We start from the raw sequence: 25,686 nt of genomic DNA on the forward strand, positions 1-25,686 counted from the left end.
TTCTGTCACTTGCTTTAATTCTCTTAGCACTTTCCGGTATCTGATCATTTTCTTGTTTATATATTTACTTATGATCTCTCTTCCCCAGCCAGAATGTAAGCTCCATGAGAGCAAGGATCTTGTCAGTTTTCTTCACACATTCATCCTCAGGGCCTGTATCAGTGAGAGAAAGAACAGAAGAAAAAAGTTAGTTGGGAACATAAAGCCAGATGAGTTTGGTTTTTAGTATGTTGGGTGTGAAGTAACAGCAGGAAGTCCTGTTACTTAACAACAGGAAGGTTCTACTGTGCATTTGATGTTCTTCCTAAACTGGCTGCATTCTCTCCTCCAACTACCTCATTTGGTGGCACCACCATTCACGCTGTTGTCCAAGCCGGAAAGCTCAGAATTCATCCTGGACTCCTTTCTCTCACTCATTCCAACATCCAATTAGACCAATTTCAAATTGCCAAACTTAAATAAGAGACATATTTTTTCTTTTATAAAAAAAACAAATAGCCTACCCTTGCTGTCCTTTCCTTTGATGGTGTCTGTATGTATGCTATCTCACAGTTGTTTTGGAAAAAACAGAAACAAAAACACTTATTCAGTCCCTTCAAAGAAAAGTTAACATTTTAACAACAAAGTGAGAAAATAACCACTTTTCAAAAGAAACTCCTTCTGAAGAGAAATTTGAAAATAGACATTTGGAAATAGTTCCATCATTTTATGATTTTATTGACAAAAATGATATAAGGATATCACATGTACAAACATTTATAACAGAACACTTTAAAGACATAGGATACAGAGCTTACTAACCTACTTTAGAAATGTTTTAAATAGAGATTCAGCAAGTATTGAACCTATTTGTTAATACTATAAAAAAATATGTACCCCTTCCAGTTAGCTTACAGGAACACCTGATTAATACGTGGGGCAAGAGAAACTTACTGATTTGAATTTCAACAACAATGTTTGTAGAATTACATATAGAACTAGAACTAGGCTCATGATTCAGGAAGTGGGTTTGCATTTGGAGATACATTGCTTTATGAAGCCTTTTCTACCGACATCAGCCATTAAAACCAAACCAGATAAGAACTTAGAAAAAGACCTACAAATTGTAGTATCACAAGTACAAAGCAAGACGTAAAAAAAAATTATAAATATTCAATGAGTTTTTGTTTATCATAAGTACATAAGATAAAAATTTTTCTAAAGGTTTTAGAAAACCTTTTTTTTTTATCTTATCCTTTTATAATTTCCATTTTGGAAGATGTTTTTAAATGGATATAATATATTTGTTCAGCAATAAACACATGCCATTTATGTGAACAACAACTACATTGGGAGTGTGCGGCTAAGGTTTCCTTACCCACAAGATGCCCCATCACGGCTCTGCAAAGCCAGAGGAATCGTGATAAAATACACATGGACCCACAGCGTGGAAACCCTTCCACGGCATTCCATCCCACACAGCCACGGTCCTCTCATGACCAACAAGAGGGGTAATATACACGTACAGAGGTGTGCCATCCCCTGGTGTACCCAGATTTGAGGAAACCTGAAAATCTTGGTAAGGAGGTAAAATGCAGAAGCAGTTTGTTAACACCACGGCCAGTTGGATGAGGTGAAAGAGAGTCATTCTCAAGCCCTGGCTCCTAGCCCTAGCCTGATTCCTTTCTTTCTCTCTCTTGCTCTCACAAAACCATATGGCATGCCAGTGGGGGAGAGTCACCACATTATAGGGATAACCTTGAATTTGTTCTAATTTAAGCTATAAGGAGTAAAGCCATCACAAACTTAATACTTTATTAGTAGTAGTACATTATTTGTCTGCACCCTGGTGAGTCAAAAAAACTCTGACTTACAGAATGAAATCTCATTCTCTTAGCAGTATTCTTGACCCCACTGTCCTCTCAGGTCTCACCTGTCACCAACTTAGGCCTTGCACTTCATGTTCTTGCCTGCACATGCTGTTTCTCAGCTTGTTTACATAGTCCCCTTTGCCCAAATGTACTCCATTCCCCATCCCCAACTGGCTAACTTCTTTTCTTCCGCTAAAACTAATCTCAAACCACCTCTTCCAGTAAGTCTTTCCTGACAAAGGCTGTTCGCTGGCCCTCTGTTACAGTCCTGTCATACTTTTGCATAACTTTGTCACTATACTAAAATTATTTATGAGCTGGTCATCCCCACCAGACTGTGAGCTTTCTTTTAGGATGAGGATGGAGTCTTACTGGTAAGCACAGTGCCTGGCATGTAGCAGACATTCCATAGATGTTTGCCGAATGAGTGAGAGAGCGTGAGCAAGTGAATCAGAGAGCATCTGTAAGCTGCTGGATATTTGGGATTGACAGAATCTAAGGTTAATCTAATGACAATACATCTTCATTTCATTACTGACCCTTCAGTGCCTAAAAATTTGACTTCAATGAGAAATTGCCAAAGAATGAGAAATTACACGGGAAGTAGAAATGGGTGAAGGGAGGTCAGTGTAAAGATATAGAGGAGGAAAGGACCATGGATAGGGTCCCCTCATCCCACCCTCTCAAACAAGGCCACTTCTCCTCCTTCAAGGTATTCTACAGAGCAAAGACCCCTGAGGTGGCCTGTGGCTAGAGAGGGCTAGGTGTCCTAGCACTATCACACATTAATTTCTTAGTTCTGTATTGTCCAGAAGTCTGAGGGATCTCGGAGGAGCCAGGAAGTATGGATGGTGGAGACAGGCTCTCAGGGAATCCTGGACTGTAGCTATCTTCCACCAGGTATGAAGCAATTTCAATTTCTTAACAATTGGTACAGCCATACCAGTGAATATCAGCCTAATATCAGCTTACCTATAGGTAAATCAGAGGTAATATTGTCTATACCCCTGCATAAAAGCATAATGGCCCTTTTAGAAGCTGAGGGTTTTTTACTAGCTAAGATCCCTTTCCCTCTTGACATCTGAGAACACTTTCTTTCTCAGAACTCAGGTGGATAGAGCAAGCTTTAAGTGAGCATTGGGTGATTTTTTTTCACTCTTTTTGTTCCCCTTGAGAATCTGCTTGTAATTGTGTCAGTTAGATCTGTGTTCTTCTCCTTAGTTAGCAATGAAATGAAAACTGATTCAGGCCTTACCATGTGGGGGACTTTTAGTCACAATAAGCAATAGCTTTACAGTTATTTGCATTCTAAGCTTCCTCCTTTGTGTAATTGGAAGAGATTTTGATTCAGTCCTTAACCTAGTTTTTACAGAGGCTCCACCAAATGCCTCAGACCCAGACACACACTATCACTCTTGGCTAAATAAATGAGATGGGCTTTCATCAGAAATGATCAGTCCTCTTCCCAGAGAGAATTTCTATGTTTCTAGCACTTAATGGGGCTTTTTCCTTCCCACCTAATGGATTTATTTCTCACTTGATTGTCCTTTCCACATTGCATCTAAGCTGCAGCTATTTCTCATGTGGAGCTGGCTTGGTGTTTTCATTTTCCAGGATTGATTCACTCTCAGAAGATGAAAAGTGGGGGGTTCTGAAATCATCTCTGAAATAACCTAAAATAGCTGCAGTGTACAGTAGCTGATTAAATTATTTTGAAGAGAGGTTTATTTTGATGAAAGCTTTAAAAATCTCTGCAGCGAATGTAATCACCAATGTTTGTCAAAGTGCACCTAACCACCTTCATGACTTGTTAAACATGTAAAGTCCCAGATCCCATCAAAGGACCAAACTTCTCATGGTAAGGGCCTAGAAACCCGCACTTTTTAAAAAGTAACCTTTTAAAAGTATAATATACATACAGAAAAGTGCACATAACATAAGCAGACACCTTGCTAAAGTTTCACAACTAAACCCATCTCTCAAATCAGCACTCAGATCACAAACCAGAATATCACTAATATCCTAGAAGATCCCTTCTGCTCCTTCAGTCACAGCCTATTCCCCAACCCTAAGGTTACCCATTATCTTAACTTCTAATGCCAGATATTAGTTTCATCAGCTTTTTTTTTTTGGTAGTGTTTATAAATGTAATCATACCGTATATATGCCTTTGTGTCCAGCTTCTTCCATCAATTACATTGGTGAAATTCATCCATATTGTTGCATGTAGTTACATGTTGTTCTTTCTTTTTGGCTGAATGGTAGTACACTGTGTGATTTGACTGATATGTATTCATCCATTCAATTTAAATCTAAATTATAATGAGATACTTTTACATAACCATCAGAATGGCTAAAATTAAAACATAAAATACCAAGTGTTGATGAGGTGGTGGGACAGCAAAACTCTTACACACTGACAGAGGAACTATAAATTGGTATAACCACTTTGGGACACTTTTCAGTGGCATCTACTAATGCTGGGTATGTGGCTAACTGATGATGCAGAAATTCCACAGTTAGATTTATGCCCAACCAAAATACATACATATGTCACCACAAAGATACAAACTAGAATGTTCACAGTTGTTCATAATACTCAAAAACTTGGTAGTACCTGAGAAGTCCATCAACAAGGTCATATCTCCATTTTTAACACATTCACCAGTTGATTCTTTTTTTTTTAATTTTGGTATCTTTAACATACAATCACATGAGCAAAATTGTGGTTACTAGATTCCCCCCATTACCAAGTCCCCACCACATACCCCATTACAGTCACTGTCAGCATAGTAAGATGCTATAGAGTCACTACTTGTCTTCTCTGTGCTACACTGCTCACCAGTTGATTCTTACACACAAAAAATTTTTGTGAATCTTGGCATTCAGTATTCTGAAGATTTGCTTTGTGAATAATCCTCAGAATTTCAATAACTATCAAAATCTGTAAGGTCAATATGTTTGAATCTGTCAAAGAAAAAAGATTTTTTCATCTTTAAATCTATAACAGGGATTCAAGTAGGAGTTAATACTTGAGCTGCCCATAACTTTGGAAACTGAGCACTACAGAAAAGAGTGCTTCACAAAATGTGTTACAATTTTAGTTGTGTTCTCACAGCCATGGACTTAGGGCAGCTGCTGGTATTCTTCAATCACACCATCACTGCTGTGAATGGATATTTCATATACTGCTGTTTTCCCATGAAGTTCCTGTGACTAAATAAAAGCTAGGATTTGTAAGCTCAAGAAGTAACTGAAGAAACTCCATTCTTAAAAACTTTGACAAGAATCAACTGAGCAACCTTACTCTGAATGTGTGAGTTTATTGCATGCTGAGGGCAGCTGACAGATTTGGAATAATTATTTACATAAGGGACTACCCTTCAGATGAGTTGCCCTAAATAACATACAGATAACTCAATTATTACTCCTAAGGAAGCAGAAAACATCCAGGAAGCAAGCCACCTTAAAGATGAACAAAGAAACAGCCGTTCTTACTCCTCAAGATTTTCAGGCTAAAAATGGTCTAAACAAACTCCAAATGCAAACTATTTGGAATCACCAAATGTTTAGAACTGAAAGAGATCCTAAAGGAGAGCTATGAAGAGGAAAGGAGGCTCTTACATGGATATAATCCAGGAACCAAAATTACACATGGCTGTGACTTTAAAATAATATTCTATAGCCAAATTCTTAGGCATTCAATACAGTGGCTGAATTTAGACTATGTGAATATCTTGGCAGTTAATAAAAAAGCACAACAAACTTAAGGAAAGTTTAGCATCTTTGGGTGTTAAGCCAGGAGCCTACCCTTCTGAAACTAGAGCCATCAGATATTGTTCCTTTCGTTATGTTTATAATGAACTATTCAGAGGTAATCTACCAAATTACAAGGTGAAAGAGCCTACTAATTAGGCACCAATATCTCCGACCTAAGGTTCAGAAGGGCACAGTGGTATTTAGGACACCTATAGGCTTGAGGGAAGGTGAGGGTCAGCCTGAGCAAGTGAAAGGAGAGTGTAGTCCCTGGGCCTTGGGAAACAACGCCTTCTATGTGCAAGTGTGGGTGACGTGACAAAATATGGAGGAAGAACTCTGGGTGTAGCAGCAGGCAGTTTAAAGTCTAAGAGTAAAGAGGAAAAAAATCACCCCTCCTTCCATCATGAATCTGCTCAGTCTCAAGAAAGATGGCAAATACTTAAAATATCAACAGGCTTGGTCACTTACAAGAAGCAGCCCATCTGGGAATACACATCTAATCCACCCTAAATTCCAGGACATGATTCACTGGGGCCCTTAAGATCGCACTTAACTCTCAGGCAGTGGAGTCACAAGCAGGGAGTGGGAGTGGGGCCAGGAGGTGATAATGGCTGGCCTGTGCACATGACATGGCAAGTCTGGGCTTTGGAATGTCCTGTCTTTGTGGCCTCTGAGGACTCCACACCCCGCCATTCACTGTCACAGAACAGTGGCCTCAGAGGGCATTGTCAGGTGAATGACTCTCTTTGTTTTGGCAGTTTTTTGTAGAGAAAAGAAGTTGACTCTTTTTAGGACAATGAAATGATTCCAGCTATGGTGAATTTTTTTCCTTTTAACTGGAAGCTAACCTGGCAGTTAGCTGTTCTTGGAGGCAAAAGGTTTATCTTCATAATTTAGTTTACTTGGACTGCACAGGAGTTTTCTAATTAAAAATGGTCTTCAACAGTGTTACTAGTGAACTCACTATATAACATACAGCTTTGCCCACAGAAGCCAAGGCAAAGCAAGAACAGCAGCTTTGGCCCACTGAGGCCCTCCCTTTCTGAGCAGGCAGTGGGTGTGGGCACATATGGGTTGTCCTGTGTTCCTGAGCTCTCATGAAGGCCCCTGGACTTCTCAATAGACCTGATGGGCTGCCAGCAGGGGAGGCCAAGCATCAGTGCCCAGCAGACTGTGCTCCAGGGTTTGTACCCCATTCTTAATGCCATCTTGGTACTACCCTGGCCCAGGCTCGAACTCACTTTCCCCTTTGTGGGTCAACCAGAAAATCCAGTTAGGGAACCCCTTACATTTCCAGCAAATAGGGGAAACTTGCAGATGGTCTGGACTAATTGCCATCAGGGCCATCCTGGTGCAGAGCCAATTCCTGCACGTTTGAGTGGTACTGGGAGCTGGGCAAAGGTACACAGGGACCAGATACACAGAATACAAGCCCCGTGAAAGCAAGTGTTTGTGTGCTTCATTCAGCTGTGCCTCCCCAGAGCCAAGAACAGCGCCTGGCATATACTAGGGTCTGGATCAGTGTTTGGTGGGTGTGGAGCTGATGCAGAGACAAGAGCATGAATCAGGGCAACCAGAGCTCAGCCGTGTGGGAGTGGCTCGCACAAGCTGGAAGCAATATGAGAGCCGTAGCTACACCTGGTAGAATTCAACACCTACTGCAGGCTCCTTAAGAACTAGATAATCAAGGTAAATCCTCTGTTATTAGTGTTTTTTCATTAATTTGGTAAACATTTTTTGAGCACCTACATTGTACTAAGCACTGTCTGTGTGCTAGGCACACCACAATGAGAAAGACAAAGTTCATGTTCTTATGAAGTTTACATACTAGTAGGGAAAACAGATTAGAAACACACTGGTATTTCGGAGAGTTTTAAATGCTAAGAAGAAAATAAAATATCATTGAAACAGGACAAGGTGATGAGGGAGGAGCAGTGCTACTGCTTCCGCTGGGAGGGTCCAAGAAGGCCATTAGGAGGCTGTAGAGGTGGTGCACTGAGCAGTGGTCAGCTTTAGATACAGTGAGCAGCTGCAGGGCTGTGGACGGATGGCAGGTAAGCTAGGAAATAAAGTGAGGGATGAAAGTGACTGCTAGGGTTTTGACTAAGCAATGCAGTTGATGGTGGTGCCATTTACTGACATGGGGAGGTTGAAAGAGAAGCAGGTGCATGGGGTGGGGGTAGAATCAAGAGTATCTCTTAGCCACGCTGAGTTTGAGGGTGATGGTTAGATACCCCAGGGTCTCATGATGTCAAACAATAGCTGGATATATCAATCTAAAAATATGAGCAAAAACAGGGCTAGAGATAGTGACAAAGGAGTCAAGAGCAAATCCATGGTATGTGAAGCTCTGGGCCTGGACGAGACCACCTGGGGCAGAGTAGCTTAGCATCACTAGCAGCCGCTACAGAGGTGACCAGCTCTGGGGTTACTGGAGAGCCCCCCAGAATCCTGCAAGCTCATAGCTGGGCTTCCTTCAGACCTATTCCTGTTTCTCTTGCTGACGTAATGTGAACAAATTAGGGGAAATTACAGGGACAAAACATCTGATCAACATGAAACTTCAGGGATAATGAAAGTTCCTTTTTAAACTAGATAATCTAGAGGGAAAAGCAACAAATAAAATATAAAAACAAAGCACAAATAATCATTCTTCCCTAACTTGGTTTCAAGTCTGTTTTCCTGCTGGAGCTAATGCCATGTGAAATGCTGGGGGTGGAGGTGGAAAGGAGCCTCCAAACATTCCTTTTTAATGACATGATTTTTTAGCCAAAGAATCTAAGAATCTTGGACAGAAGGACTTAGAAGATAAGGAAAAAGGGCAAACCATTAACATTTAGGTAACATAAACACAGAGCCTTACTGCTTTTTACACTTTAAACATATTCCATCCTAAAACTATGATGTTTCAAATCATATATATTTTATTTTCATTTTAAATTGTAAGGTCTCATTGTATTTACTGCAATAAGCTTCAACAGCACATCCGTAATTATGAGAAGAAAACTAAAGCTTAAGGTTCTATAACAAATGGATCTAGTTTTCTATTTTGGGTAAGTAGGCAGACTGCACATTATATTTCATGACCCGAATCTCCCAGAGTCCTTACATGAAACCTAAGCCATTTACATGACCCTACTTTGAAACAGGGGAATCTTGGGGTGCAGCCAACTTTCACGAAGCAGATCAAGGAATCTCCATGATGCTACGGGACTCTAGTCAGAGTCTGCCATACACAGGCCACCATTTTCCCCTCTTATCCAGTTCAAATATAAAAAGAAATAAAGTAGGAGAGAGAGAGGGAGAGAGGGAAGAGGGAAGGAGGGAGGTATTCACCCCTAGGGGGGAAAGCTTTTTCCTGTAATAGTTAAATCTCGATAAAAAGGCAAAGGAAGAATGGTTCCTCTCACTTTATACCAGAAAATGACAGATTTCTTGATCCTTTACTCTAAAACCACTGCAACATGAAACTGGATCTAAAATTCCTACTTTCGCCTTTTTTTTTCTACTTTCACCTTTAATCGGGAATTGATTTGAGTGTTCCTCACCATGCTCTCCTTTTATTGAAGAGAGAGGAGAGCGGTCCGCTGACCTGTGCATCCTGAGGGCAGCACCACACTACTGCTAATGAGCTGACACAAGCACCCCGTTTTCTCTCACTCTCAACTGTCTGCTCTTTGAACTTGACTTTGTCCATTGCATCCAATATATTGCCAAGTTTTATCAAGTCTACTCTGAAATCTGCCTGCTTTTCTCCACTCTCCGCTACATGCATTATAACAACTAGAACCATCTTACTAAAGAGAATTCTAAGAAAACCAAAGTACATTGTTATCAACTCCAAAACTTAAAAAAGAGCAAGTTCTTTCACACCTCTACTCTGTGCACACTCTTCCCTCTTATCACACTTGTTTCACATGCCTGTGTCCCCCATTTACATGTTCCATGTTCATACCTCTCTCTAGCATCATACCTAATGGAAGAGGCCATAAGTAGAATATTTTTTAAATTCCTCCCAATTTAAGTACTTTGGTAGATTGATGGCATTAATGGCCGCAGTACTCCACTTTTGCCATGTAACTTGGCAGTGCCCTTATGCTTTGGGCAGAGCGTTCTGCCCCACCCCTGACTCTGGGTTCAGAAGGTGAATTGCTTTGGCCAGTGGAATGTTAGCAAACATAATTCAGCAGAGGCTTCTAAAAGTGCTTGCACATTTCCACTTGCACTGCTCTGCCTCTGACATTGCTGTGAGAACACGTTCAAGCTTACCTGCTGGGTACCATGTAGCTTAGCCAAGTTGCCATGGTCACCCAGCTGAGGCCATCCTCGAGCAGCCCACCAAACTCCAGACATGTGAACCAGCCCAACCAAATCAGCAGAGCCACTGAGCCAACTCACAGCTCACTGCGGATTCATGAGTAAGTGCGGCCCAGAGCAAAGTCATGAGCTAAATTAGGGATCAGCCAACTATGACCCACTGGCCAAACCTGGCCCACCACCTGTTTCTATACAACGCATGGGAAAAACACGCTGGCCATTAAATTTCATGGTTAAAAAACATCAAACTAACATTTCATAGCATATGAAATATTATTTCCTAACATGAAAATTATATGAAATTCAAATTCCAGTGTTCTTAAATAAAGTTTTATTGGAACATAGGCACATGCACTCATGTATTTTCTGTGGCTGCTTTTGCACTACAAGGGCAGAGTTGGTTACTTGTGACAGTTTGCATGGCCTGAGAAACCCAAAATATTTACTGTCTGGCCCTTTAAAGAAAAAGACTGCCAACCTCTGAACTAAAATGTTTACTGCTCTATGACCCTGGGCTCAGTGGTATTTCATTACACAGCATCACTATAGCAAAAGTTCACTGATGCATCCCCTCTGAAAGCTAATTCCTTTTTCTAGTCCCACAGCAGATGCAGCAGTGAAGGCCCGCGGTCAGAACGAAATCAGCCCCATGCCCCTCAGTACCACAGGCATGGAGCTCATGACTAGGGCTCTACAGATGAATGCCAGTACATCAAATAATGTCACCTTCTTCAGTGGGTCCCATGCAGAGAGCAGACAACAGCCCTCCTGCCACAGTGACCAATGAGGATTCAAAAGGCCCCTTATCCTGCTGACAGGGCCACAAAACTGATCAGCCACAGATTCTGTCCATTGCCAAATCCCCAGAGGCCAAGTTGCATAGGAGCAGAAGTAGGGAGAAGAAATCTGAAAAATGAAAAGAACTGAGTATTTACCTAAATTATTACATTGTACTAAGTTTACCAAATTGGACCAAAACTTAATTCCCACCCTGGGATGCAATGGTAGAAACATGGGAGGAACATTATTTCAATTAATAAGGAAAAATTAAGACACTACATTTTCTTATCATCTCTTGGTATAATATGAGTGAATTTTGCTAACCTGATAGGAATTTTTGTGGAATGAATGAATTATTAGTAAATTCCCCACCACATTGCCATGTACTGTTCCCGCCACCTTCTGGCATTTCTATTTAGTCAAGGTATTAGTCCAGAAATAACCCATTCCTTCTCTTGAACTGCCTAACTTCAAGGAACAAGCAGCAACTTCTAGGTCCAGCTCCCCTCATTCAGAAATGTCTAATCACCCTCCCCTTCCTCTGGTCTTTTGACTCAGGCATCTAAGGGGGTCTCAAAGCTTAGATAAAAGTACGTGAAACAGACTGGCATCCTCCAGGTTAGAGAGACTTGGATCTTTCAGTAGATTTTGGCCTTAAACCTATACTGAATATCTTCTGAGATTATAACAAGGCAGTTTTCCCAACAGGGGAAAAAAGTCAGATTCCCACATCTGGAGTTTGACCTTCGTGCATGCTGTCATTTCACCCACCACAGGAAACTTTTCTGGGCTGGGCTGAAACATGTAACTTCTCAACAGTGTGGCTGGTAGCAATCCCACCCAGCTGTGTGGAACGGGAAATGACAGGGTAATTAATATTCTGTTAGAACTTCAGGGGGCTCCAGAGCTAGCCAGATTTCAGGGTGACTCATCATGTTAGAATCAAGCATGGTATTGTCTGTTCACTTTTGCTGATTCACTTGTTAGCCCTAACAAATGCTTACCTGGGTACAGTGGCAAGGTCTCAGGTCAGTCTTTCAAAGGCATTACCCTTTAGCACCAGCCATGTCAGTTCACTCTGTGGAGAAGCTTCTGTAACGAGCCATGGATGGTTTCCAAATGTGTAAAGGACTGTTTTATGGAGGGAAATGACCAGCCTCTTTCCTGTGTTGTTTTATATGAAAACAGCATGGACCACAACACAACTGACATTTGAGAAGAACCATAGCATTTCTAAGCTGGAAGGGAGCCTTAGAGATCAAGCTAAAAGTGCTTTCCTAAGACAGAGAGAGGGCACATAGCATACTGGGAAGAGTCTGAGTCAGGCGTCCTGAATTCATGTCCCATGTATGCCATTCATAGTGGAATTATAAGTAGGAGGTTAATGTGCCTATTAAATACCTTTGAGCAAATTGCTCGACTCTGTGAGCTTCAATTTCCTTACCTGTGAAATGAGGAATGATTACAGCACCCACATCACTGGGCTATTGTAAGGATTAAAGGAGATAAAGTATGAAAAGAACACAGTGCTTGGCAAAAAGCACTCAATAAATAGTAGCTATTATTAAGGCTGCTAAGGCAATCCATGGAAACCTCTTTTCTGGAAACAGATAGAACCCCCATGTGTTTGGAATTAGATGGGTAAAAGGTAGAGAAACATGACTGCAAGATGGGCATCAGTGGAGGTGGGGAGGGAAGAAGAGGAATAGTTGCCCAGGGTCAGGATGGGTCCTCAGGCCCCAGGTAGGGAAGGACCCACCTTTCTGTACTGGCTTTAGGTCTGCTGAAGACAGTCATTCATTAAAAAAAAAAAAGACCTGTGTTTCAGAGCTCTGCTCAGATTTCCCTTTAAGGGCCTTATTTAAGTATACACATAAGGCAGCACAGACCAGTTTTTAAGATTTTTTTTAAAAAGTCTGGCCAGTAATGTCATGCAGGAACTGATACTTATGTGTGACTGTTAAGTGCACTCTTTTAAACCACTAATTCTTATTCCACAGAAAGTGGTCTTTATGTCAGAGTCCTTAAGAGGTCTAACAGCTTGTATAACCAGCAAACCTCATGGTTAGTTAGCAGCTTTCAGGACTTGGATTCCTGGTGGTAAACAAAAGAATTCCAAAGGCCACAATCCATAAACTCTCCATAGAAACATATGGAACTACTTAAGTAGGTTGGCTCAGGGTTGTTGTTTTGAAAACAAGTATCCTCAGCCAGAATCTCCACTGAGTGCTATTTATTGAATGATTTGAGAAGGGCAAGACCCCATGGGCCCTATAGGGCTTGCACTTCAGCAATTTCAAAGGTTTTGTAGATATCACTCTAAACCCATACTTGGGAAAGGATACCAGAAGACTGTACATTTGTATCCATCCCACCAAAGGCATGGAGTTCATTTATTGAGGAGACTGCACTCCTTAAATAGCCACCTAAAATCTCTGATTGCCTAATTTTATACCTCCAATTCTGTCATTTCTTACTGTAGAACTTTTTTGATTATAGCTTCCCACCCAATCAGGATTCAACTGGTCACAGACTGTCTTTTGTACCTTGATAATAATGTATCCAAATTTCTATTATATGACAGATGATTGCAAAGCCAGTCTCCTATGACTGAACTGTAAGTTCCTTGAGAACAGCAACTTTTGTCTACTTCTTTTCCATATCCCTAGGATTTGTCTTCATAGGCGTTTGAAAATTCTTCTGTAGTATTTTTAAAAAATTTTTAATTGAAATATAGTTGATACACAATATTATATTACTTGCAAGTATAAAACACAGTAGTTAAACAGTTATACACCTTATTCAATGCTTATCCCAAATAGTGCATTTATGATCTATCAACAGAGAAAGATGTTAAAGAACCACTGACTATATTCTCCATGCTACACTTCCATTCCCATGATCAATGTATATTATGATTGAGATTTTGTGCCTCTTTATCCCCCTCCCTCACCCCACCCACTCACCCCAACCCCTGGTATTTATATTTCTCCACCTGGCTTATTTCACTTAGCATAATACTTTCCAGGTCCATCCATACTGCCACAAATGGCAATATTTCTTTCTTTTTTATGGCTGAATAATATTCTATTGTGCATATGTACCACATCTTTATCCATTCCTCTATTGACGGACACTTATGTTGCTTCCACACCTTGGCTATTGTAAATAATGTGGCAATAAACAAAGGGGTTTCATATATCTTTTCAAATCAGAGATTTTGTTTTCGTCTGGTAAATTCCTAGAAGTGCAATTACCGGGTCATATGGTATTCCTATTTTTAGTTTTTTAAGGAACCTCCATCCTGCTTTCCATAGTGGCTGCAGCAATTTGTGTTCCCACCAACAGTGTAGGAGGGTTTCCTTTTCTTCACATCCTCACCAACACTTGTTATTTCTTGTCTTTTGGGTAGAGGCCATTCTAAGTGGTGTGATGTGATATCTCATTGTGGTTTTGATTTGCATTTCCCTGATGATTAGTGATATGAAGCATGTTTTCATGTGCCTGTTGGATTATTGTTGTATTAATAAAATGTAATTAATTAGTTAAAATTACAAGTTACTTACTGACTTAATTAGGCTCAAGCCATCCTGACCTTTTCAGTCAGTGGTATGATTATGACTAGAACTCAAAAGCTCTGATACTCACTCAGATGAGCTGCATCACAAGTAAACCCATCATGTAATTGCTCTTGCTCTCTAATGGCAGATTATGTGACCATCAAGTTGAAGATACAGGATAGCTTTGGGATCCGTTGGGCATCATACTTCAAAACACAGACAGACAGACAGCCTTTCTGGCTTGTGCTGTTTGAGTGATTTCTCTTGGTCCCAGAATAACACAGATGTCTTTCTCATTTTAAAACTAGTAATGATGTTTTTTTCTCATTATTAAAGTATTACTCATGATATTCTCTTTGAGAAAAATGCAGACTATGATAAATCACACTATAAAAACCTAGAAACACAGGATAAAATATAAATTTTAAAATGTTTTATATTCATAGCTAAGCTCTCAAGAAAGAAAGAGAAATCCCCAGGCACCAGAAACAAAGAGGTAATTGAAAACAGGACAAAGTTTTAAAGTGTCAACTCATGATGCAGCTGCATTGTAGTGATGGAGGGTTTATTATTGATCTATTCACTAAGGTCTTAGAATTTTACATTCCTGTGGGAAATACAGTGGGCTTTAGACCCAGCTAATTGAACTGCATAAAAGCTACAACCCTTAAAGACCTGTACGCTATGTGAAAGGGTAGCCTAAGGAAAAATCCATAGGGAGATACCAAGGAAATTAAAATTTAATTAGATAGGTTAAACAGTAATTAGATAAAGCAAGAGAATTCAAAAACTGGAAGACAAATTTGAGGAAATTATCCAGAAGGCACAAAGATATAAAGAGCTGGAAAATAGTGAATGATTAAGAGATATAGAAGATGGATGAGGAGACCCAATACATATATATATATATATATATATATATATATATATTTTTGGGGGGGGGCAATCCCAGTAAACTTTAGTTTAAAAAATAATGAAACTTATATCTGCATGTTAATACACATTTGTTCTTATAACCAAACATGATGCAACATCACATTTTAATTTGTCTAAAATCATGCTTTTTCTTCTCTTTAAATCTAGATAGTGTCTTGTCACCTTTTTTCATTTTATTTTATTTTTTATTTTGGTATTATTAATCTACAATTACATGAGGAACATTATGTTTACTAGGCTACCCCCTTCACCAAGTCCCCCCCCCACAAACCCCATTATAGTCACTGTCCATCAGCGTAGTAAGATGCTATAGAATCACTACTTGTCTTCTCTGTGTTGCACAGCCCTCCCTGGGCCTCCCCCTACATTATACATGCTAATCTTAATGACCCCTTTCTTTCCCCACCCCCTTATCCCTCCCTTCCCACCCCTCCTCCCCAGTCCCTTTCCCTTTGGTAACTGTTAGTTCATTCCTGGGTTTTGTGATTCTGCTGCTGTTTTGTTCCTTCAGTTTTTTCTTTGTTCTTATACTCCACCTATGAGTGAAATCATTTGGTACTTGTCCTTCTCCACTTGGCTTATTTCACTGAGCATAATACCCTCTAGCTCCATCCATGTTGTTGCAAATGGTAGGATTTGTTTTCTTCTTATGGCTGAATAATATCCCATTGTGTATATGGACCGCATCTTCTTTATCCATTCATCTACTGATGGACACTTTGGTTGCTTCCATTTCTTGGCTATTGCATATAGTGCTGCGATAAACATAGGGGTGCATCTGTCTTTTTCAAACTGGGCTGCTCTATTCTTAGGGTAAATTCCTAGAAGTGGAATTCCTGGGTCAAATGGTATTTCTATTTTGAGCTTTTTCAGGAACCTCCATACTACTTTCCACAATGGTTGAACTAATTTACATTCCCACCAGCAGTGTAGGAGGGTTCCCCTTTCGCCACATCCTTGCCAGCATTTGTTGTTGTTTGTCTTTTGGATGGTGGCAATCCTTACTGGTGTGAGGTGATATCTCATTGTGGTTTTAATTTGCATTTCTCTGATGAGTAGCGATGTGGAGCGTCTTTTCATGTGTCTGTTGGCCATCTGAATTTCTTCTTTAGAGAACTGTCTGTTCAGCTCCTCTGCCCATTTTTAAATTAGATTATTTGCTTTTTGTTTGGACCCAATACATATTTAATTCCAAAAATGAAAAATAGAGAAATGAGACAAAGGCAACCTATGAAAAGATAATGTCTGAAATTTTTCCATAAATGACTAAAAGATTTGAATCCTGAAGTTCAAGAATCATAAATTCTGAGAAGAATAAATTAATCTAAACCCAAAGCTAGTCATACATAATAAAACTTCACAAATTCAAAGGCAAAGAAGAGATATCAAAATGCTGTCCAAAAAAAATTATTAACCTAGAATTCAAAACCCAGCTAAACTCTCATTCAAAAGCAAAGGTGAATAAATATGTATTTTTTAAAAGACCAGGAAAGTTTACTGTTCACAGATAATGATGAAATCGGCACCTCCATAATTAACTAAACTTTATGGTATGATTTCTAAAAGTTAAAAATTGACCTGACAAAAATTTACTGATGTTCTACTCCCTTGAACAACTATTGTGACCCCTATATGGACCTTTAATGACATATTTCTCTATTTCTTCAGAATAAAGAATTCCCCTCTTTTAAAATATATGTTTGAATCTATGTATATATATATATTTGAACTCTTTCGGCTTTCTTGCACTGAAAATGAATAGTTGACTCTTTCAAAGTATGTTTAAAGTACTTTGTGACTACTAGGCCCTTCCTTCCTTGTGGGTCCTAACATATTTCTTGGAATGGGTACATACATGCATGGGAGTGGAGAGGTAAGTAGTTCTGGTCTCCGTTTGTTCCTCTTTTCACTTCTTCCTGCATAAAGATCTTAAATAAATGGCAAAGAAGGCATACTTTAAAATTCTAAATTCATATGTTTTCCAAAACAAGGACTCTGACAGAGAGGATACTAAGGAAATACAAAGAAGAAAACTAACCAAAAGTAAAGAAGTGGAATACAAAAAGCAAAGGTTCTCAGAGTAACTAATAAACACATGTCTGTAAATTTGAACAAGCATTAGTCAGAGTTCTTCAGAGAAACAGAACCTAACAGGATGCATGTATCCAGAGAGAAAGAGAGGTAAGAGGAAACATTATAGAACTCCTATCATCTATCATTTGCAAGCTGGAGAACCAGGAAAGCCAGTGGTATGATTCAGTCTAAGATCAAGGGCCTCAGAGAGTTGGGGACCAATGGTCAGTTCCAGTCAGAGTCCCAAGGCCCAAGAACTAGGAGCACAGAAGCCTGAGGGCAGAAGTCAGCTACGTTAGCTCCAGCATAGAAAGAGAACTCACCCTTCCTCTCTTTTTGGTCCATTTAGGCTCTCAGGGGATTAGATAGTGCCCACTCACACTGGTGAGAGCCATCTTCTTTATTCAGTCTAGTGATTTAAACACTGATTCCTTACAGAGACCCTCCCAGAGACCCCTGGAAATAATCTTTCACTAGCTATCTGGACATCACTTAGCCCAGTCAAACTGGACACATAAAATTAATCATCACAAGCATTTAAAGTATTAAAACAATAAGAACAAGAGTAATAATAATAATTTTAATAGTGATAAAAGCTGTTATAAGTCAGCTTCCAGCCATGGAATAGGAACTATCCTAAGTCTTTTTTTTTTCAGGCTTTATTGAGATATAATTGACAAATCAAACTGTATATATTTAAAGTGTACAATATAATGATTTGATATATGTATATTTTGTGAAATGATTACCATAATCTGATTAATATATCCATCACCTCATACAGTTACCTTTGTATGTGTCTGCTGAGAATACTTAAGATCTACTCTCAGTAAATTTCAAGTATATGATATAATATTATTAACTATAGTCACCATGTTGTACATTACATCCCTAAAACTTAATCATTTCATAACTGAAGGCTTTTACCCTTTGACCAGCATCTCCCCATTTCTTCTACCTGTTAGCCCTTGGTAACCAGCAACCGTAATTCAATGTTCTGTTTATATGAGTTAGACCTTTTTAAAGATTCCACATATAAATGAGATCATACAGTATCTTTCTCAGTTTGACCTAGTTCACTTGGCATAATGTCCTCTAGGTTCATCTGAGTAGTTACAAATGGCAGGATTTCCTTCCTTATCATGGCTGAATAATATTCGTGTGCATGTGTGTGTGTGTGTAAACTGCACATCTTCTTTATCCATTCATTCCTTGACAGGCACTTACATGCTGGCCTGGCTGGCTGAGTGCTGACAGCCTCTGTTTGCTTTCTCTAGGGCAGTAATGATCCTCAGGTTTGTGGGCTTTCTCCCAACCCTGCAGAGCCAGGCTGGATTTCTGCCTGTGCTCATTAGCTGTGTGTAGAGGTTCATACCTAGGAGTATGCACAGGGAGCCAGCCATAAAGTTGGCGGCATAGGGCCTGTGGACCGAATGGGGGAATATAGAGACAAGGTGTCCTCAGCAGCTCATGGTGGGCTTTCTGGTGGATTTTGTGAAGCAGTTAGTATGATAACATCCCTTTGATATATTCTGAGCCCTCTGTGCTATGCTCCCAGCCTCTTCTCACCCTTCAGTTGTGCAGATCACCTCAGTATTCTGGATGGGACAAGGAAGAATCAGACATCTTTGGCAGTGTCCAAACAGCTGGGTATGCCAGGCACTTAGTCATATGCTCTCACTTTCTCCCACAGGAGAAAGGGTCTCTTGGTACTCAGCTGTGCTACCTTGGCAGGTGAGTGATGCAAGACAACTGAAAATTTTCCTCCTACCCTCTTCAGTGAGTCCAATCTCAAATTTTTTCCTTCAACAGTATACTAGCACTCCTTCCCTGGACTCCCAGACTCCCACAAAGGTACTCTTGTCTGTGGGTGATTGTCAAAATTGGTGTTCTTTGGGGAGAATATGGTACTATGCTGCCATTTTGCTGACAGTACTCTCCATCCTGTCTTTTTTGGAGGGAATTTTAACTGCTTACATAGATGACAAATGCATGAAGAAGTCAAACATAGAAAAGAGGCAACCCAGAGATTAGCAATAGCAGGTAGCTGGGCTAGAGTAGCAGGGTTCAGAAGCCATGCATTAAAATCAAGACAAGTTTTCTCAGCTCTAACTGGGACCATGCAGCAAGTAGGAGCTTACTTCCAGTGAGAGCTGGAGTCACGGAGGGTCCTCAGCCACAGTCAGAGATGCTATAGGAGGCACCCCATCTTCTGTCAGAGTCACCCACTGACTAAATTTACTCAGATATCAGAGGGCAAAGGGAGTCTGCAAATGGAGTTGCCTGTAAGAAAGGCAGGAAACGGATCTGAGAGCAATAGGCAGCTGATTAACACACTAAGAGCGACTAAGTTAAGGTTTAAAAGAAGGATAAAATTAAATAAGTAATAAGAGAATAAGATAGGAAATAAGTACAGAAGGAAATAAAAAATTAGTAAGAATGAAGAAAATTTGAGCAATACACTTAGAAGCTTCATATAATTCAGAGTTGCTAATAGATGTGCCAGGTACCCTGGAATGTCAAGAATCAGTCAGTAATTAATCCCCCAGTCCTCAGGGTAGTCTAGCTCAGCCTGGCTGCCTAGAGCCTCATTCAAGGCTCCTTGGAGGCAGACTGGAGCAGGACACTTTACAGAGTGCCCCACAGTTCTTGGAGGAGCTGAGCACAAGGGGCATTAGGGAGCACTCACTAGTCTGCCACATGCACTTTTCGTGGCCCAGTTGCTCTTCCACCTGGAGGTGTACTGTGCTAACAGGCACAGCAGGGCCAACCCTTGCCCACTGAGTACAAGGGCCAGTGGAGCTACAGGGAAGTCGGTGTTCCAAGTGCCAAAGGAGCAAGGAATGTAGCCCAAACTGAAGCCAGAGGGTGGTGATAGGGGGACAGGACTTCTGGTAGGTGCTCTTCCAGGCAGTGGACCCAAATACCTGTCTTCATATATATTACTGCATTGCTGTGTAACAAGCAACCTCAAAACATGATGACTTAAAACAACCACCACTTCATTATATCTCATGATCTTTTGGGTTAGGACATTGCGCAGCGCTTGGCTGGGAAGTTCTTTTCTCCACAGGAGGTATTTTGGGCTCCCTTGGTGGTATTCAGCTGGTGGCTGGGCTGGATTGGGCTTGGGGGAGGGCCCAAGATAGCTTAACTCACATCTGTTATCTTGGGATGGCTGGATGACTGGACCAAGAGGGACCCCTGCCTCTCTGTATAGTGTCAGGTCTTCTCTGCATGGTCTCTCCAGCAAGGTTATCAGATTTCTTACAAGGCAACTCAGATGCCAGGAGGCCAAAGCTGAAGCTGCCAAATCCTTTTAAAGAACAGGCCTGAAAGTACTATATCATCTTCCCTACTGATTTGGTCAAAGAATTCGCAGGCCAGCCCAGATTCAAAGAAAGAGTAAATAGACCCCACCTCGCAATGGGAGGGTCAAAGAATTTGTATCCATCTTTAATCCATGACTGGTGCCTTTGTGTGTTTGTGACTAATGTGCACTTGAATGATCTCTAAGCTATGGGCAAGTGACTGCTCTACCAGGACAGTTGCACAGTAAAACTTTACTAGAATTTTTAACCACTCACTATATGAAATTCTGTCTGAATTTGAAGTCTGTTTGTCCTAGATATAAGCCAGGGTTCAATTCCAGCAGCAGAGACACTAGATCAGAGTGGGATGGATGGATAGTTAGATGATAGGTAAGTTGATAGATAAATTGTTACAGGGATTTGACCTTACCCACCTGTCCAACTTTCCCAGCATACAAAATGGCTTCTGCTTCACTTTTACCCTCCAAATCTCAAGTAAAAATGCCTCTTCTAGACCATCCTAACAGGAAACTCACAGGAAGGGTCTTGTGGAAAACGCAGTCCACCTAGCCAGCTTGACACATGACAGAGCCTTCGTGACCCGTCACAAGAAATTCAACATTACATTTTTCAGTGAAATGAAGGAAGAGCTTTGGATGCTTTCAAAATAATTTCAACTGACTTATTTTTGAAATATTTTAATATTTTTTGTCATTTATTTGTGCAAAGTTTCTCTTTTTCTTTTTCTTTCTTTCTTTTTTTATAAACCACAAAGAATTTGTAAAGATTAGAAAAGATCATTATTAAAAAGTCTTGATCAAGAATGACAGATATATGGACACATCTAATACAAAGCCTGATATAAAAAGGTTATGTTTATGGAAGCAAACTAGAGTTTCTCATGTAAAATTTTGAAACTGTTTTATCAAGGTATAAAAAATTTAATAGTATCTTATTTAATGTTTTATACTTTTTCTTATAATTATATAAAATAAAAACTGTAATAAATATTTTACTAAACCCTACACAACATTTTTTCAAATCAAGCCCAGTTTATGCTACTGTGCTGTACAAATGCTACAGTTTTTCTATATGTGCAATGGCATGAAAAGGATTAGAATAACTGATATAAATTGACATATATAAATTTGTGTACCTAACAAAAAAAATTCACATTCTGTTCAAGTGCACACTGTATGTTTGTAGAGACTGACCACATTTTAGGGGACAAAGCATATATCAACATAAAGCAAAGAACTGATACCATATATACCAAGTTCTTTGACCATAATTCAATTAAGTTATAAATCAATTACATAAATCAAAGAAAGCAAAAAGAGCTCCACATATTTGAGGATTTTAAAACATGCTTTTCCTCTAGGCAAAATCTTAATCAACTTCTGGTTTTAATCTACTATCCAGAAGAAAAAGTCTGAATACACACATTTATGACATGAAGTTTTTGAAAATGTCTTTAAGTAAATAATTGACCAAAGAATAAATAAATAACAATGGAAATTACAATATTATTAGTACTGAGTTACAATGAAAACCCTACAAAAAGTGTGATGTACACCTAAAGCTACACTTGAAGAGAAAGTCATTGCTTTAAATACATGTATTTGAAATAAAAGATTAAAAATTAATTAAATTTAACTAAACAAACAACTTTAGGGGAAAAAAATAGCCAGCAAAGGCAAATTGAATAGAGGAAGGAAAATTATAAAAATAAGACTGAGAAGTAATGAAATAAAAGCAATGAAACAATAGAATCACAAAACCCGAAGCTGTTCTGAAAACAAACTTCTGAAAAAATTTTCAATAAAAGAGAGAATAAAAGATACTATGTATAAAAGGAAACCTATTTACAAATATGGTTGATATTTAATAGTCATAAAAGAATGCTTTGAACAGCTATATTATAATTTAATATAAATTAATTAGAAAACAAATGAAAAGGACAATTATCTTGAAACAAATGTAGAACCAAAGTGAACCAAAAAAAATGAAAATCATAGAAAAAATAAACCATTTAACTGAAGAAACTGAATCAGTAATTAAAATGTGCCCATTAAAAACACCAGGCCCAGTTTTTTAAGGGCATTCTACCATACCTTCAAGGAATAGACAAAATCATGCAGAGAATAGAAAAAAAAGGAAAGGAATCTACACACAAATGTATTTATTTCATGAAGCAGATAAACATTGATCCCACAGAACAGAAATCAATCACACCCTTGAGCAAAGACCCAAAATTTCTAAGTAAAATATTACCAAATGGATTCCAGCAATGTATTTAAATATATATACTATATTATTTTTAAGTCTTCACAAACCTATATTAAAGAGAAAAATATATAAACATTTCAATACATGCACAAAAAATATTTTATAGAATTCAGTCAACTTCTTGTGGTTAAACTGATAGCTATTAAAAAACAAAAGAGAACTTCCTTAACCTGATAAAAAGTACTTACCAAAAACATAGTATTATATTTAATGGTGAAATTCAGAAACATTCCTGTTTAAATTCCAAAAAAAGAATACCCATTATCCTCACTTCTAGTTAATTTTGTTCTGAGGGATATAAACAGTACAGTAAGAGAGAAATTAAAGTGGTAAGGGATTGTGAAGGAAGAAGCAGAATTATAATTATTTGGAGGTGATGGAGTTTTGCAAGTCTGATGAACTGAAATATCAACATATATATATAAATAGCATTCTTACACATCAGCCACAAATAATTAGAAAATGTAATTTAAAAACATATTCCATTTACAATAGTATTAACAAAAAGAAAAACAAATAAGGATCTAGGTATAAATTAAACAATAGATGTGCAAGACTATATGAAGAAAAATTATAAAAATGTTTGAAAGATTGAAAGAAAAGCTAAATAAATGGAGATACATATTTATTCCTGGATTGAAAAATATATTATCATAAATATCTCAGTTATCCTCAAATGTTTCTATAAATTATTGCAATTCTAATCAAGAAGGCTTTTAAGAGAACTTAATAAGTAAGTTCCAATACATACAGAGGAATAAAGTATGATGAATAGACAAGAAACAGTTCTGAAAGACAGAGTAGACTTGAATAAACAGAAAGACATCTTCTGTTCTTGGGTAGGACAACTCAATATTATGAACATATTAGTTCTGTGTTGATTTATATGTATTTGGGCAATCAATGAAAATACCAAACATCTTCATGAAGTTAGACAAGTGGATATTAAAGTTCATACAAAAAAAACCCAAACATAAAAGTCAGAAAAACACCAAAAAAGAAAACCAATGGAAGTGAGAGGAGAGTAGTCCTATCACAAAAAGCCTCTATAATGAAACAGTGTTATGCTAGCACAAGAATAGACAAACAGACCAGTGGACTAGAACAGAAAACCCAGAAGTAGATGCAAATTTTTATGGAATTTTAATATGTGATAAAGGTGGCACCTCAAATCACTGGTACAAAGATGTATTTTATTCAGAAATGGTTCTTGAACAACTTGGCATTCGTTGGGAAAAAAATCAGTTAGAACTGTAATGTACACCATATACAAAAAAAACTCCAAATGGAAAAAAAATGAAACCATACAGGTACTGGAAGGAAGTGTTGGTGAGCTCCTCCTCAGCCTCGGTGTGGAAAAGACTTTCTATGACGCAAAATCCAGGAGCACCATGAGAAAAGGTTGATAAACCTGACTACATAAAAAATGTTTTAAATTGCATGACAAAAAAATAAAGCCAAAAGGCAATTGACAAATGAGAGAATATTTCCAACATATAGTACATGCTAATACACCTAAAAATGACAAAATCCTAAAAATGGAGGGACAAAGGATTAAAACCTCACAGAAAAATGGGAAAAAGACATAAACAGGCAATTCACAAAAAATAGATATAAAAATCTTCAAACTCACTCATAAAAGAGAAATAATATTGAAACAATATTGTGGTACCATGTCACACCTCTCAGATTAGAAAAAATTAAAAAGCATGAGGACAGAATACGTTAAGACTATGGGGAAAAGGCACTTTCACACAGTGTTGGTAGTAATGTAAACTGGAACAGCCTTCTGGAGGGGAGTTTGGCAATACCTAACAGAACTACATATGTACTTACTTTTTGACTCAGTAATCTCACTTCAAGGAATCTACTGCAGATACACCCCGAACAACACACAGAAAAAAATGGATGTCCAAGGTAGGTTACTGTAGCATTGTTTATAATTACATAAAGTTGGAAACCACCAAAATACATATGAGAACGATTGAATAAACTACAATACATTCATACAATGGAGCATTGTGCAACAATAAAAAAGAATATGGAAGAGTTCTGTGACTTCCAGGATATATTAATACATTTTCTTAAAAAGAAAAGTGCCAAAGAGTATCTATAGGTCTACTATCCATGTAAAAAGGAAGTATAAGACAATACACATGTATCTGCTCATTTGTGAACATGTAAAAGAAATATAGGAAAGATAAACTTTATCTTTAAGGGGGTAGGCAAGAACAGAGTGGGAAGAAGGGGAGAATAGGAACAGGAATGAAAGAAGCAGCAATATTTCTCTGAGCATAACTTTTTGCATAATTCTGATTCTTAGAACAATGGTGTGGTTAATTTTATGTGTCAACAAGACTGGCCATGAGGTTTCTAGATTAAAGATTGTTTCTGTGTGAGGATGTTTTCAGATGATGTTAACATTTGAATTGGTAGACTCAGTGAAGTGGATTGCCCTCCCCAAGACGACGGGACATCATCCAATCCTTTGAGGACCTGAACAGAACAAAAGGCAGAGGAAGATGCTCACCCCTTTTTCTTACTTCACTGCTGAGCTGGGACATCTCACCGCATCTTCTGCTGCCCTCCAACTGGGACTTAAACCATAAGCTCTCCCGGTTCTCAGGCCTTCATATATGGACTGAATTACAACAATGGGTTTTCTGGGTCTCCAGTTTGCAGATGGCAGATCATGGGAGTGCTCAGTCTCCATAATTGTGTAAGCCAATTCTTCATAATAAACATATATATCCTCTATTGGTTCTGTTTCCCTGGGGAACCCTAATACACATGGTAATATTACACATATCA

General features: G+C 38.7%; 1 long non-coding RNA gene across 2 annotated transcripts in view; it reads right to left on the reverse strand.

Moving 5' to 3' along the window:
* Positions 1 to 25,686, reverse strand: part of LOC108388251 (uncharacterized) — a 224,934-nt gene continuing 199,248 nt past the window's right edge. For both annotated transcript variants that reach the window (XR_012131577.1, XR_012131578.1), the window contains exon 3: positions 1 to 153. This is a non-coding gene — a long non-coding RNA (uncharacterized lncRNA). The remainder of the gene's footprint in view (positions 154 to 25,686) is intronic.

This window comes from Manis javanica, chromosome 5, assembly GCF_040802235.1.
Source record: "Manis javanica isolate MJ-LG chromosome 5, MJ_LKY, whole genome shotgun sequence".
Taxonomy (NCBI): Eukaryota; Metazoa; Chordata; class Mammalia; order Pholidota; family Manidae; genus Manis; species Manis javanica.